Consider the following 10933-nt stretch of genomic DNA (forward strand, 5'->3'; position numbering starts at 1 on the left):
CCCAATGGAAAACAAGATTCCAGCTTAGTGGAAATAGGCAATGAAAAGTTTTACGTGCATGTTTTTATACGGACATGAAGGAAATATTACAGTAAAAGGTAATTTAAAATGACGATTAACCAAGTCACAGAGTAGTTTCAGAAAGCTAAATGATGCAGGTTCCTCCCAACAATCTTTGGGTTGTGAATTGTATTGCTCTCTTAACTCTTTTCTGCGTATTTCTAGAGGTTTGTTTTTTTTTAACCCAGAGCTGAACAGAAGATCAGAGTGGAGATTATACAATAAATGTAACACCATGTAGAAAAGTATTGATTTCTTTGTCTGCACAAAAATGAGACAATAATCAAAGTGAAATATGGCAAGATCCAGGAAGTGGATGGTTAATGCAAGTTGCAATTAGTATTTCAGCCATGTTTGGAGCAATGAGTAAAAATGGGACCATGCAAACAAACTTTTGTTCTGCACAGTAAATGACTTTGCTTCTCTCTTCTTTTTTGATTTTTTTCTCTTTTTTTTTTTTACAATACAGAATAATAGAATTGGAAGGGACCTTGAAGGTCTTCTAGTCCAACCCCTTGTCCAAGCAAGAAACTTTATACCATTTCAGATAAGTGGCTGTCCAATCTCTTCTTCAAAGCATCCTTTTTTTTTAAACAAAAAACAATTTTTTAACCATTTAATGGGGAGTGGGGTCTCTCAGCACTGTTGAGAAAACAGATGGGGAATTATCAGGGTCAGCCCAGGAATAATCCTGTCTGCAGAGCCACTGAAGATGAAGGGTTAATCATTTCACCATGTGAGGCTGACTATACATTTCTTTTTTTTCGATCAGGCAACCCAAGGAAACATTTTTGTCTTTTCCTGTCTGAGCTACTCAGGGCAGCTATAAAGAAAGATTCTAAAGTCAAGCAGAGCTTGTTCATTAATAAGTTTCCATATACACCTTCCGAGAGAAGAAACTGCACAAAAATGGGATAAACGCTAATAAAATAGGGGAATTTGCAGGTTGGGGTTAACAAAACTCAAAATGAGGGTCTGGAATTGCAGAGTGGTTTTTTTTCCCACAGGCACCGCATGTGCAACGCATGTTGAAAAAGACTGGGGGTTCAGCTGCATTGTTGTAGCCACTATCTTGACATTTTAACCCCCTCACCCCAATGCCTCTCAGGTCATAACCAACACAATGGTTGTAGAACAGGTCAGCCATGTGACCAACCTAATTTTAGGATGTTTTGGTGTGCTTTATGACCATATACTGAAACAGATAGGTCTTAATTCTTTACCAGTCCATACTTATGTGTCTGAGTGCAGTCTGGACTTCGATCTCAGTGCACCAGGAATGAACATTTATACACAATCTTTTTACCATTTCTGAAGTTAGGATGCTTGCATGCAGCCACCTCCCTATATCGTATTACAAAAACGGATGTTTATTATTGTCTAGTCAAAATGCCCGCAAAACCCAACAATGAAACATTAACAACTGCAGCATGTCAAAAGTCCCCTCCTCATATAATCTCGGGAAAAGGGAGCCGTAGCTAATGAAACCAAATTGGACTGATTAGTGTAAGACACCAGGGAATTTTCAGTGCAAACAGGGGACAGCTGTCTCCAGTCCTTAGCACTGGGGGGGGGGGAGTTAGCTTTTAAAAACGGTTTTTTTTTTTTCATCATAAACTCTGAAATCCTTCGAGATTTCTGCTGAGATGGTTGCTGCCAGAACGAGCTGGCAGGATGAAATCCCTTCAACACAGTTTAAATGCTGAAAAAGACGCAAACAGGGCAGGGGAGGCAATATTGATGAGTTGACGTGTTTTAAGGTTTTACATTTAGGCTCAAAAGAAAATGGACTACAGACAGTTCTCAAGTTACGACAGTAATTGAGCCCCACAATTAGTCGGGAGTTATGATGGTCGTAAAGCAGGTGACCACATGACCAGACCCGATTTTATGACCTTTTTTGCAGCAATTGTTAAGCAAACACCACAGTTGTTAAGTAAACCCATTATCTGGCATGGGGCAGTTTTTGAAAGGCAAAAACATCCTTAAATCACAGTCGTGTGACTGCAGGGTGCTGCAAACGGGCTGTACATTGGGCTGCTTGCTGAGCATCCAAACTTCAGTCACTTGACCAGGGGAAGACCCAGATGTTATACTTTTCAAACCAGGTTATAATAACTAGCTTTAGGAGAGTCTGTCATAACTTTGAACGGTTGCTAAGCAACTGGCTGTAAATTGAGGACTGCCTGGGTCATTCCAGAACCGCGGTATATAAAACTTACTGCTGATTTGAGACACGCAGGCAGACGTCCCCCTCAAAAATAACATCCCTCGCTTATCTTCCCACGAAAAGCAGCCTTATCAAGATTTATATTCCAATTTTCCCCAAAGAGTTCGATTCCTTCAAATGGTTGTTTCCTCTGCCAGGCTGAGATTTCAAAGGGCTGAAGAGTCGAACCCCGAAATCTGAAGCTCGTCTTAAGAGGCGGAAGCAGAGAAATTGATCTCGAGGTTTGCTGAGCACAATATCCCTGGACGCCACTCTCTGCAAATGAAAATAGACTTTTTCCGGAGGGCTGGATCTGCCCCTGGGCTGCAAGGGGACAATAACGCCTTTCATTCATCTCCAGAAAATCATAATAAATGAGGTCACTGGAGCAAAGCTGCTCAGGGCAGCTTAGGAAAGAGATCTGCTATCAACAGGAATGGGCAGGGCGATAAAATAAATGGAAATATGACACCCCAGTCCTACTGTGAGACACACACATACACCCCGAAAAAACCCCTTCAATTTACGATCATAATTAGGACATTTCCACTGTTAACCAAGGCACTTTTTTTAGTGAGTTGCACCAACTTTTGATTCCAAATGTTATCCATCCCAAAAAGAAACTTCAAACGTTCAGCTGAAAGGACTTCTGTAAAGGCTGTAGCGACAGAGATACCGCTTAACCGAGCCACAAATAAGCAGAAATTAAGGAAAGCAAGCAGTGGTTTTACAGAAGCAGGGACCGCTTAGCTCCCTAAAATATAAAATCACAATTGGTTGATAATGACCTCTGCTGGTGAAATCTCATAAAATAAATCCTTCTGCCCCCAAATATCTTCTTTTGCCTGCTCAGACACAGCATGTGCGATGGGTATTTTCAGAGATCATTCCTAATTATTCTCTCTGCATATCTTAAAAACTAAAATGCATCATCCGATGGTAAGAATTTCAGAGCTGCCTTGTGAGACCGAACCGTATTTTGCTCCTAACCAATACCAGGCATTGGTTGCCCTCGTTATGAAGATAGAATACTTGGCACACGGGAGGCTCTTTTGGGCATCGCAAGGCACCAAGGACCCCAATCAGCTGGAGTCAAGGACCAAGGTGAGCCCTGGCTCTAATCTTATTTTTATTTTTCTTGACTTTATCATAATTTCTTTCTTCAATGGTTGCAAGCTACCCACAGTCGTTGAGATTTGGGTGGCATACAGGTTTAATCAATTATTATTCGTATTATCCTTCAAATCCTTCATGTATTAATTGTTGGAAGACTTACTGAAGTTTCCCTGGGCTGTGATGGATTACCAGCTCTTCCTTCCTCGGCTGGGGTCTCCATGCTGGCGCTTAGAAACCCGGACGAGCAGAGATGTCCATTTTCGGTCTTAAAGACGTCAAGCTGTCTGTGCCACCTGCGACAAATAAAAAGCAGGTGTGTGTAGAGCAGATGCTGCAGGAGAACAATGATAGTCTATGCTGGTAGAACAGGTCTGTGCTGGTAGGACAGGGTTTCCCAACTTGGCAACTTTAAGAGGTGTGGACTTCAACTCCCAGAATTCCCTGGTCCACACATGCTGGCCAGGGAATTCTGGGAGTTAAAGTCCACGTATCTTAAAGTCATCAAGGGTGGAAAACCCTGTAGTAGAACATCAGGAACAGTCTGAGAGAGCATCTCTTTAATACATTTGAGAAGGTGAAGTTGCCAGACTCCTTCAGGGATGCAAGCCGTCCTCAACTTACAATCATTGAAGTTGTAAGTTGAAAAAAGTGACATGCCCACTCCTCAGACTTACAATCATGGCTGCATCCCCGTGGTCATGTGATCAAAACTGGGGCACTTGGCAACCAGCATGTATTTATGTCAGATGCCTGAGTTACCCTGTGGTAAGATGGGTGGCCAATAAATTTTAATAATAATAATAATAATAATAATAATAATAATAATAATAATAATAATAATAATAATAATAATAATAATAATAATATATAAATTACCATTTGCGACCTTCCTAGCTGGCTTCCTAACAATCAAAGTCAATGGGAAAAGCTGATTAGCGTGATTCACTCAATTACAGTGATTCACTTAATAACCGTATGATTTACCCAACAGCTGCAGTGATTCACTTAACAACCGTGGCAAAAATCGTCCTAAAATCAAGTGCAACTCACTTGACCCCTGCCTCGTTTATCAATGGAAATTCTTGTCTCAATTGCAATCGTAAATCAAGGACTATCTGGCAAAGGGCTCTTATATTTACAGCCAGATTGTACACTGACAAAAATTAAATGTTCCTTTGAGAGTATGGAAGCCCCTGAAAAATTTCTCCTCAGTGTCAAAACTTATTTACCATAGCAATTTACCGATTAATTTTTGAGAATGTATCTGCTGCATACAGTATTCCTTTTCCATCCCTGAAGTTATATTCCACCATCAGGGGGGGAAAAATCCAGATTGCATCTGTAAAAGTGATCTTATGCTTTATTAAATTTCTTATTGCTGACTCTTTGCTCTTTCTATGCACACTAATAAGCCTGATGTATTACAGGCTCTTCTCCACACTTATATGAAAGCACTAAATTTAACAGTTTAATAATTCATAATTACATTTAATTAGAGGTATCAAATGCTGGTGCTTTCCTGAGCTAAAATGCCCTCTATCAGGGGATTAAAAATAAATTGGAAGGAACAAACATGCCCCAATAAGACACATAAATTTGTCACCCTTAAGTTTCCTAATATCCACTCTTCCCCACGGATTATTCATAGGGACAGTTTGCAAAGCTTTCCACTGGAAGACCAGCACAGAAATCTTCTAAAGGGGAGGGGGGAGGGAATAAAGCAGAAAGCTTTGCAATATACAGTAGACCCAAACTCTCCACCTCCCCAAAAGAGTCCCCACCCCACCCAACATCTTCCTTCCATCTTTAAATCCAACAACTCTGACCACTCGCAATCGGGTTTCTGCAAACCCCTTCCCTGCTGCCCCCCCCCCATTTTTTGGCAACTTTGCAAAGTCCATTCCCTGCTCCCCCCTCCCTCCAATTTTTGCAATATTGCAATCCATTCCCTGCTGGCCCTCTACACCCCCACCCCCAATTTTTGCAACATTACAAAGACCATTTCCTGCTGCCCCCCCTTATTTTTGCAACATTGCAAAGTCTATTCCTTGCTCCCCCCTCCCCAATTTTTGAAATATTGCAGTCCATTTCCTGCTGGCCCGCTACTCCCCCCCCAATTTTTGCAACATTGCAAAGTCCGTTCCCTGTGGGGCCCCCAAACTTTTGCAACCCTGCAAAAACACCCCCCTCCCTTCTTGGCAAAGCGGCCTGGCCCGGCAGGAGAGGCTCTGGGGCTGCCCGGGGGCGGCCGGGCTCGGGGCCCCGGCCCCCATGGACCCCCGGGGATCCAACATTGGCCGCTCCGGTCCCCCCCGGGACCCACCTTCGGGGTCTCCCCGCCAGCAGCAACGTGAGGCCCGGCCCGGCGGGGTTGCATCGCCTCCCGGGAGCAGCCGGCCATCCCAGCGCGTTCCCGTTGCCGTGGAGACGCGCGCCGCAGCGCCCCCTGGCGGCTGGACCGCAAACCCCATCCTCCCTGCTCCGGTTGGGGCTTCTTGCAGGAAGCCTATTTTTAAAATCCAGACTAAATCCCCCCAACCCAACCCCCCTTTTTGCAGCAATGATGGGCTAAGAGGCTGGTTGCTGGAGCGCAAAGGATTAGTACCGCTTTATAAAGCCTTAGTAAGGCCACACCTGGAAGACTGCAAACAATTTTGGTCACCATACTATAAAAAAGATGCTGAGACTTTGGAAAAAGGGCAGAGAAGAGCAACTAAGAGGATCAAAGGCCTGGAGAATAAAACATATGAAGAACGGCTGCAGGATTTGGGAATGGCCAGCCTAGAGAAAAGAAGAAACAGGAGTGACATGATAGCAGTATTCTGGTATTGGGGGGGGGGGGCTAACACAAAGAGGAGGGGGGTCACATTATTCTCCAAAGCACCAGAGGGCAGGACAAGAAACTATGGTTGGAAACTGATCAAAGAGAGAAGCAACCTGGAATTAAGGAGAAACTTCCTGGTAGTGAAGACAATTAACCAGTGGAACAGCTTGCCTCCAGAAATCGTGGGCGCTCCATCACTGGAGATTTTTAAGGAGAGACTGGACCTCCACTTGTCTGAAAGGGCATAAGGTCTCCTGCTTGAGCAGGGGGTTGGACTAGAAGACCTCCAAGGTCCCTTCCAGCTCTATTCCATTCTATTGCCAAAAGCAAAACGCACAACCCAAACTGGCTCAAGGGCTCCATTTTCCGTCTGCGTTGCTGTCATTCAAATTGTGCTCGTTTGGACCTTTTTTCTTTTTGTATTTCTATTGCATTGCAAACTGCCCGGGGTCGCTTTGGAGAGTGGGGTGGGCAGCGTGGAAATCTGCCGCACCACCCAATTCTTACAACTGTATTCCTTGCATGGGATGAATACAGGTAGTCCCCAACTTGCAAGTTTATTTAGTGACCATTCAGAGTTACAACGGCACTGAAAAAAGGGACTTGTGACCGTTTTCACACTTACGACCTTTCTAGCATCCTCATGACCATGTGATCAAAACTCAGACGCTTGGCAACTGACTCATACTTATGACAGTGAGGGTCCCGGGGTCACGTGATCCCCTTCTGACAAGCAAAATCAAAGGGGAAGCCAGATTCACTTAACAAACTCATTACCAACTTAACTGCAGTGATTGACTTAACTATGGCAAGGAAGGTCGTAAAACGGGGTAAAATTCACTTAACGAATGTCTCACTTGGGCTCAGTTGTTGTACCTTAATATATAAACAGATGGAGCATTTGATGCGTGTACCTGTCCTTGGGGCACAAAGCCCACCCAGGGGATGGACAGAACAACTTGCTGACCTGGGTCCACAAAGACCTGGCCAGGTTGTGGCGGTGGCCCATTTTCACGTCCACTTTTGGCATTATTACCATCAATGCATTGCAGCTGGTAAAAGACAGGTCAGAAGGGGTTCATCCAATTGGCAATCCATCTTGATGATAAGACAAGAAAAAGAGAAAGAGAGAGGGAGGGAGGGAGGGAGGGAGGGAAGGAGAGGGAGGGAAGGGAGGGAGGGAGGAAAAGAAAGAAAGAAAAAGAAAAAGAAAGAGAAAGAAAGAAAGAAAGAAAGAAAGAAAGAAAAGGAAGGAAGGAGGGAGAGGAAGGAGGGAGGGAGGGAGGAAAGGAGGGAGAGAGGAAAGAAAGAAAAAGAAAAAGAAAGAAAGAAAAGAAAGAAGAAAAAATGAAACCCAGGGGAAGGATGATTTTTTTCCCACAATAAAATCAGCACAGCCTCCAGGGTTAACTATAAAAAATATTTATTCTTCTGTAATAAAAGGTGCAACTCATGAACCAGGAGCCAGGAAATTATTAACTATCTCCAATAATTCTCTAAACACCAAAAGGAGGAAGAAAACAGACCTTTCAAGACACAGACTTACTTTCCAGAAAACTTTCCTCTTAGTAGGACTTCTAAGGTTATTAAACTATTCATCGTACAAATATTGATCATTAGAAAAAGGGGATACGCAGATTTTAATACTTTCCAGCTTGACGGCTGCTGAAAAGGATCCCATAATCCATTTCCTTCATATAATGTTTAACAGAGTAACTGCTCCATTTTATTACAATTTTGCCAACGGAAACTGTCCAGTTACTCCAATTATTTGCAAGAGAAAACAGCCTGTGCTCACATCAAGAATTGTTCATTATGAAAAACGTGTGTGAAAGTAAACACCAGCAAAAACAAGCGGCCAAAATAAAACAAAACAAAAACTTCCTTCTGAAGTTCTAGAGACACATTTCACCCACATACGTTCTTGTGGACTTTAGAAGGGCAGAATGAGATCTGTTCAGGCTGAAATACTCTAAGCAATTCATAACATATCAGTGAGACTGGCTAAAAATTAACCCTGATATTGAAGGATAATTATTGCAAGGTTACATCTCCGAAGCTCAGATTAACAAGGTGATCAGCCTGCTTGCATTCACATAGAATTCATAGGGTTTACAGGTGCCAACTCTTTATAAAAGGACATTTTTGTGCTGTTTCGGTAAAAGTGTTGCATAAATTAGCTTGAAAACAACTGGTACCTTAAAGTGGGATTTAATGCTTAAAAAAGAGCATGCAATATTCTCATATTTAGTTGTGACGCTTCCAAACGTTCACCCTGGAGCTCTATTTTTGAATGGCTGATGGCTTATGCCAGTGTTCATGCCCAACCATAACTGCATCAACTGAACATTAAAATAACTGATATTTATTTTATTGCCCAGTTTATTTTAAGTTGGGAGTGTCCTCATACTTCAGCCTCTGTGCAAATACTGTCTTCTCCAATATTTCATTTATATTGCACTAAAATGCTGTCAGTGTTTACCAAATTATTTTTAAATTAAATATAATTATTGTCTTGTCATTGTGAATCTCAATATTCAAAATCCTGAGAAAACCTTTTAAAGTCATAAATACAGTTTAGAAATTTTAAAAAAATGCTTTACAATATCTTTTAGATTCTTTCCGCTGCCTTGAGGACTAGCGCTGTAATCATTTTAAAATAATATTTGAGCTGGTCAAACATTGAGAGATCCCACCCCAATTTCTAATCCAGTTCAATAAATATAAATAGGATTCGGAAGCACAGAAAATGTATCTTGGTGATTGATAAAATTCAGTGCAAATAATAAACATAAATTATTGGGGAAGCTCTTTTTAGAACAAAATTGGGGATCACATATCTTCTATTTAGTGCTTGTTTAAAAAAAAAGCTAATTTCTCTGTTATTTAGGGCAATTTATTTGTGCTTCTTCACAAAGCATTGGGTTAGCTGTTAAATATATTGTACCTCTATAGCCAAAGTGTAAACTAAGCTAAAAATTCTGCAGAGTAGCTGCAGATAAAAGAAGCTTTTCTTCCTATACTTTCCACAGCAAGCAGACAGATGTATCTCCAATCCCTACTTATTCAACAGAATCCAGTGTTGGATCTGAAAAACAAATTTCACACCTTCCATTCCTAGTTTCACTAGCTGTGAAAACAAACAGATAAACAAACTTGACAGACCAACTTATTTGTGACAATATTTTGAAGTTCAACAATAGTGTGTATCCAACAGCAAAGCAAAAGAGCCAGGGGTTATTTCTTTAGGCTGTTTTACTCTTCCGACATTGCAAGTCCATTTGGGAGTCTATTATACCCATTGGGCTATCCTTCTCCATTTGAATGTCCTCCAAATATTGGAGAGTTGTAGTCCCACGGCTCTAGAGGAGTTGGGAGTATTGAGTTGACCCTTCTTTGGCTTAGCAAGGGATGGAGTGATCCAAAAGATTCCCATGACTTTTTGTAAGCATGATGACCCACAGGATTACCCCTTGTGTCAGACTCTTCAATGGTCATCCTTCTCTGCTGACCTCTCTTTTCACCACCATCATTGTTGGTAGGACAAGAAGCAATGGATGGAAACCAAACAAGGACAGAAGCAACCCAGAACTAAGGAGGAATTTCCTGACAGTGAGGACAATTAATCGGTGGAACGACTCGCCTCCAGAAGTTGTGGGTGCTCCATCACTGGAGGTTTTCAAGAAGAGATTGGACAGCCATTTGTCTGAAATGGTATAGGATCTCCTGCTTGAGCAGGGGGTTGGACTAGATGACCTCCAAGATCTCTTTCAACTCTATTATTGTTATTCTGTTGTCTGATCCACACTGGCTGGAGAATTCTGGGAGTTGAAGTCCATCCATCTTAAAATGGCCAAGGCTGAGAATCACTGCTTTACAGAATGATAGGTCAAGGATCTTGCCATGTAGAAAGATGACAAGTGAAGAGCTCACCCCTTTTTGCCAAAGTCCTCACCCGCCCCTTTTCCAAAACATTTCTTTCCAAGGATACACACTCCCAGAAGGCAGCAGGGTACCCTGATCCTCTTTTCCTTGAAAATAGGCTAAATTTTAGAATGTGAGGAACCTGCATTAGTTTTACGGCGTAATTGGTTTTTTTCCTGGATCCATTCCACTGCATGGAACTTGCCTTGGGGATCCTTTCTTGTCGAAAATCTCATCGGTCATTCTGCAGTGATGCTGGGTCATCTGGAGTCAGCTTGCTATTTCAGTTTGGTGCTGCCATAGGAGAAAAGGGATAATTCTTTTTTTTTTTCCACGAGCTGAGCTGCCGAAGGAATCACCCACTTGTTACTCAGACAAAGAAAATTCGTACCAATTTCTTGGAAGAAAATTTCCCAGCACCCGCAAAAGTTTCACAGATCCTTTGCCCCAGGAATTGCTGCAACTGGGATTGAGTGTTCAAATGAAGACCCCTCAAAAGGTTTCTGTAGTGTGCTTTCCCCCCCCCCTTATATCAAAACCAAGCTCTCTTGATCTAAAGGCATCCTGCAATGATTGCTTGGAGGTTTTTAAAAATCTTGCAAAGCTTTATGTTGCTTATTCCACATATCAGCTGGGCTTCGTCCTCCAGTTTGCCCCCTTGCTTGGTAACACGATCCATGAAGCCATTTTTCCTCAGAAACATCACTTATTCCATTGCCCAAAGGGCTCATTTTCTCGACAGACCCAAGAAAAAAATATCTTATTCCCACGAGTCCATTCTGACCTGACCCAGATAGCGA

The sequence above is a fragment of the Protobothrops mucrosquamatus genome, unplaced genomic scaffold, assembly GCF_001527695.2.
Source record: "Protobothrops mucrosquamatus isolate PMUCROS unplaced genomic scaffold, P.Mucros_1.0 scaffold97, whole genome shotgun sequence".
In the NCBI taxonomy this organism is placed as follows: Eukaryota; Metazoa; Chordata; class Lepidosauria; order Squamata; family Viperidae; genus Protobothrops; species Protobothrops mucrosquamatus.